This window comes from Mustela lutreola, chromosome 8 (genome assembly GCF_030435805.1).
Source record: "Mustela lutreola isolate mMusLut2 chromosome 8, mMusLut2.pri, whole genome shotgun sequence".
Taxonomy (NCBI): Eukaryota; Metazoa; Chordata; class Mammalia; order Carnivora; family Mustelidae; genus Mustela; species Mustela lutreola.
In genome coordinates, this window is record NC_081297.1 from 88,581,834 (window position 1) to 88,586,957 (window position 5,124).

At 40.7% G+C, this 5,124-nt stretch overlaps 1 pseudogene; it reads left to right on the forward strand.

Annotated features, from left to right (window-relative positions):
• Positions 1 to 2,863: 2,863 nt before the first annotated feature.
• LOC131839798 (mortality factor 4-like protein 2) lies at positions 2,864 to 3,921 on the forward strand (annotated as a pseudogene).
• Positions 3,922 to 5,124: the final 1,203 nt, after the last annotated feature.

The following is a 5,124-nucleotide window of genomic DNA, read 5'->3' on the forward strand; positions in this document are numbered from 1 at the left end:
CAACGCAAAAGGCAAGGGAAGCAAGGGAAAAAATGAACTATTGGGATTTCATCAAGATCAAAAGCTTTTGCACAGCAAAGGAAACAGTTAACAAAATCAAAAGACAACTGACAGAATGGGAGAAGATATTTGCAAACGACATATCAGATAAAGGGCTAGTGTCCAGAATCTATAAAGAACTTAGCAAACTCAACACCCAAAGAACAAATAATCCAATCAAGAAATGGGCAGAGGACATGAACAGACATTTCTGCAAAGAAGACATCCAGATGGCCAACAGACACATGAAAAAGTGCTCCATATCACTCGGCATCAGGGAAATACAAATCAAAACCACAATGAGATATCACCTCACACCAGTCAGAATGGCTAAAATTAACAAGTCAGGAAATGACAGATGCTGGTGAGGATACGGAGAAAGGGGAACCCTCCTACACTGTCGGTGGGAATGCAAGCTGGTGCAGCCACTCTGGAAAACAGCATGGAGGTTCCTCAAAATGTTGAAAATAGAACTGCCCTATGACCCAGCAATTGCACTATTGGGTATTTACCCTAAAGATACAAACGTGGTGATCCAAAGGGGCACGTGCACCCGAACGTTTATAGCAGCAATGTCCACAATAGCCAAACTATGGAAAGAACCTAGATGTCCATCAACAGATGAATGGATCAAGAAGATGTGGTATATATACACAATGGAATACTATGCAGCCATCAAAAGAAATGAAATCTTGCCATTTGCGACAACATGGATGGAACTAGAGCGTATCATGCTTAGCGAAATAAGTCAAGCAGAGAAAGACAACTATCATATGATCTCCCTGATATGAGGAAGTGGTGATGCAACATGGGGGCTTAAGTGGGTAGGAGAAGAATCAATGAAACAAGATGGGATTGGGAGGGAGACAAACCATAAGTGACTCTTAATCTCACAAAACAAACTGAGGGTTGCTGGGGGGAGGGGGTTTGGGAGAAGGGGGTGGGATTATGGACATTGGGGAGGGTATGTGCTTTGGTGAGTGCTGTGAAGTGTGTAAACCTGGTAGTTCACAGACCTGTACCCCTGGGGATAAAAATATATGTTTATAAAAAATAAAAAATTAAAATACCAAAAAAAAAAAAAAAAAGACATGGAGGAATCCTAGTAAAAGAAGTCAATATGAAAAAACTACATATGCATGACTCCCAACTATATGTCATTCTGAAAATGGCCAACTATGACAATTTAAAAAGTTTAGTGGTTCTCAGGGGTGGGGTAAATGGAAGGGATGAACAGGCAGAGCATGGAGGATTTTTAGGACAGTGAAAATACTCTGAATGATCCCATAATGATGGATACATGTCTAAACCCATGGAATGTACAATACCAAGAGTGAATCCTAATGTAAACTATAGGTTTTGGGTGATTTTAATTGTCTGTGTGGGTTCATCAATTGTAGCAAATGTACCATTTCATGGGGGCTGTGCATGTGTCGAGGCAGAGGGTAATGTGAAAAATTTCTGTACTGTCATCTTACTTTTGCTGTGAATCTAAAACTGCTCTTTAAAAAACTACTCATTAAAAATAATAATGGCTTTTTAAAAAAAGATTTTATTTATTTATTTGACAGACAGAGATCACCAGCAGGCAGAGAGGCAGGCAGAGAGAGAGGAGGAAGCAGGCTCCCTGTTGAGCAGAGAGCCCGATGTGGGCTCCATCCCAGGACCCTAAGATCATGACCCGAGCCGAAGGCAGCAGCTCAACCCACTGAGCCACCCAGGTGCCCCAATAATGGCTTTTTTTTTTTAAAGGTAAAAAGCATAGGGGGAAAATGAGTGTCTCAGCACAGTTTCTAAAAAATTCAAAGCAAGGAGTTTTGCTCCCATATCTTCAGCCTCTCTTCCTCTCATCAATATAAGGAACACATGAGGATTCTGATGCTCATAAATGAAGCAGACCTGAGGTTCTATATTTCTCACAAAGTTCAGTAATGCTGCTGCTGTTGGTCTGTGGACCATGCTTTGTAGAGCAAGCCATACACTACCTGAGGGCCAAAGTGTTCTGGGTTTCTAAGGAATCACATTAAAATCATGATCAGTGGAGCACAGACACTTGTTTTGGCCTCCCTTCTTGAAAATTTGCTGAGTGAGCTGAAGAAAAAAAAATTACTAGAAGGAGGACCTGAGTTTAACTTAAGGATCTGCCCATTTGTGCTAGGACTAAAGAGAGAACTATAGGTAGAAATACAACTGGAATGGATGTAAATCACAGGATTATGTCTACTCATTACCCAAACGACTTTGGCAAGCTACATAACTTCTGTAGAACTTCATTTATTTAGCTTTCAAATTAAGAGGTTGAACTTAAGAAAGTCTTGACCACAGAGTGAAAGAAAATCAACTGGGATAGGGTGTGAGGGTGGGGGGTGGGCAGTGAAGAGCTGAGGATGTGTCAAGATATGAGGGTATCAAGGAGGATTGGTTGAATGTGAAGAGCTGAGTATGGTTGATCACAGCCAAAGATTTAATATAAATGTCAAGTTCAGAGTATAAGACAGAGGTAGAAATAGGGTAGTAAAAAATGAAGTTTAAGAGCAGGATGTAGAAAAAACTGGTTGTGCATACTTGCCTGAAGGGTACTGTGCTTGGAAGATCAGGACAAAAATGCCATCATCAGAAAAACTAAGTTTGCTGTATAGTAAGGATCAGAAGATCTGATCCTGATTGCAGAACCATCCCTGATTACAGAATCTGGGTTGTCTCTCCCACTTCATCCTTCCAGACCATCCCAGGAGATCTAGGAGGTTCCATCTGGGAAAACACTAGGAGTTCTTGGAAGATAAATAAGCAAGAAGATTATTGGTTGGAGTGAAAACAGGGTTGAATGAGTTCCAGAAAGTAGGGTTCTCAAACTTATGGACAACAATCTGCAGAAGACAACTTCAAACAACCTACTAGAAGACTGCTGGTCCACAGCGGAAGAACCTGGTACTGGCTCTCCCAGGCAGTTGGGGTGGGTGCTGTTCTGCAGAGAACCCCCCATCCTGGGATCTCTGAGGAAGACAAGAAAGAATAAGCAGAAGACTCCTGGAAATGGAGATGGTGGTAGTGCCAGCAAAGCACCCCAGCCACCTCAGAAGGAAAGGGTCCTGGACAGACCCCATTGTTGAAAATAAGAAGCCGCTTAAGAAAAGAATGGAAGTGGGGAGCCTGGGAGGCTCAGTCATTAAGCATCTGCCTTTGGGTCAGGTCACGATCTCCAGGTCCTGGGATCGAGCCCTGTGTCGGGCTCCCCACTCAGTGGAGGATCTGTTTCTCCCTCTCCCTCTCTCAAAAAAGAAAGAAAGAAGGAAAGAAGGAAAGGAAAGGAACGAAGGAACAAAGGAACGAAGGAAGGAAAGAAGGAAAGAAAGAAAGAGAATAGAATGGAAGTTAAAGTAAAGATTCCTGAAGAATTAAAATCATGGTTCGTTCAGGACTGGGACTTAGTTACCAGGCTAGAAGCAGCTGTTTCAACTCCCTGCTAAGGAAAATGCAGATGCCATTCTGGAAGAGTATGCAAATTGCAAGAAGTTGCAGGGAAATGTTGGTAATAAGGAGTATGTAGTTAATGAAGTTGTGGCAAGAATAAAAGAATATTTCAATGTGATGTTGGGCATTCAGCTGCTCCACAAATTTGGGAGGCCCCACTATGAAGAAATCCTTTTGGCTTGCCCTGATATGCCAATGTCCCAGGTTCAGGGAGCCCTACACCTACAGAGATTATTTGTAAAAATCGGAGCAATGTTGGCATATAGGCCCCTTGATGAGAAGACCCTTGCATTATTGTTGGGCTATTCGCATGATTTCCTAAAATACCTGCCAAGGAATGCTACATCTCTGTTTACTGCCAGTGATTACAAAGTGGCTTCGCCACCACAAAGCCCCGTGAGGGTCTACTGACCACTCACTATTACGTCTGTATCTGTAAACATTCTTTTTATTATTAGTCTTTTTCTTGTAAAATTGATGTTCTTTAAAATTGTAAATGTAGAACAGGGCTTGTGTTTCAGTTTGTTTTCTGTTTTGTTTTAAATAGAAGATGAAAAGAGTGCAAGCTCTTTTTCTCATTTCAAAGTTGCTACCAGTGACGCAGTCATTAGATGAAGAAGAAGCATTCAGCAGAACATTTTAGTGCCTAGCGGACAATGTTGCTTGAATGCTGGTGGTTCTATCCCTTTGATGCTATACAATTTTCTAGTATGTGTTAACACTACGTGACAAAATGTCCTGATTCCTAGTGCCAAAGTTTCAACTTAATGCATGTACCTCAAAACCCATGCATTTGTGCTCTTTTTTAAAAAAATGGGGTTTGAAGTGAAGCAGCCCATCCTCTACAAGTCCATCTGTGTTTTTCCTTAGGCATTCTATCTTTGCTCAAATTGTTGAAGGATGGTGCTTTGTGTCATGGTTTTTGTATTTGAGTCGAACACACATTCTAACAGGACAGAGGTAACGCATTATTGGGTAGCCATGGTTTTCTGGAGAAGTTGATACTTTAGGAATTGTATTTCAGATCTTAAATAAAAGTTGTTTCTAAATTTCAAAGCAAAAAAAAAAAAAAAAAAAGCAGGATGTAGAGTAGGACAAGGTACAAGATAGAAAAAAATGAGTCAAGGGAGAGTATTAAAGATGCATCCTATGAACCATGAACAGAGACCCGAGAGGCTGTTCTGTGCAAGATCATGACCTGAGCTAAAGTCAAGAGTCAGAGGTTTAACCAACTGTGCCACTCATGCATCCTGTGACTAATCTTTCAAATCCCTTCCAGATCTATAATTTTATAATCATTGCTTCCCTTTTTCTTCCTCCAGGCCTCTCCTTGGAATCATCTTGGACCATTTGGCTCCTGGTTTCCATCTTCAGAGAGCATTCTTAAACTCTCTGTGGAAACTTAGAAGGTTATTCTTGTAAGTCTTGTCTTTTATTGGCCTGATTTCTTATATTTACTATTTTTGTCTTTCTGCACACACTTTATTTTCCCCTACAGCATATTGTATTAGGCCATGTTCTATTTTCTTCTTTAACATTTCTTATTTCACTATCATGCCATTCTATCCTTTTGAATTTCTATTGGAAGCAATTTAAGTGGTATATATAATAATA